A 241-nucleotide genomic window follows, 5' to 3' on the forward strand; every position below is an offset into this window, starting at 1 on the left:
CAATTCTCCCAGTAAAAGAAACGCAAATGGTAAATAGGAGTGGGCATATAATCACTCCCGAGGTGATTTAATAGGTAAATGTAGACAAGCATGAGGCTGGGGGAACACAGCAAGACAGGGCAGCATCAGGAGGGAGAGCGACACAGCAAGGCAAGCAGCATCAGGAGGGAGAGGGACACAGCAAGGCAGGCAGCATCAGGAGGGAGAGGAACACAGCAAGGCAGGCAGCATCAGGAGGGAG

Source organism: Chiloscyllium plagiosum, chromosome 30 (genome assembly GCF_004010195.1).
Source record: "Chiloscyllium plagiosum isolate BGI_BamShark_2017 chromosome 30, ASM401019v2, whole genome shotgun sequence".
NCBI lineage: Eukaryota > Metazoa > Chordata > Chondrichthyes > Orectolobiformes > Hemiscylliidae > Chiloscyllium > Chiloscyllium plagiosum.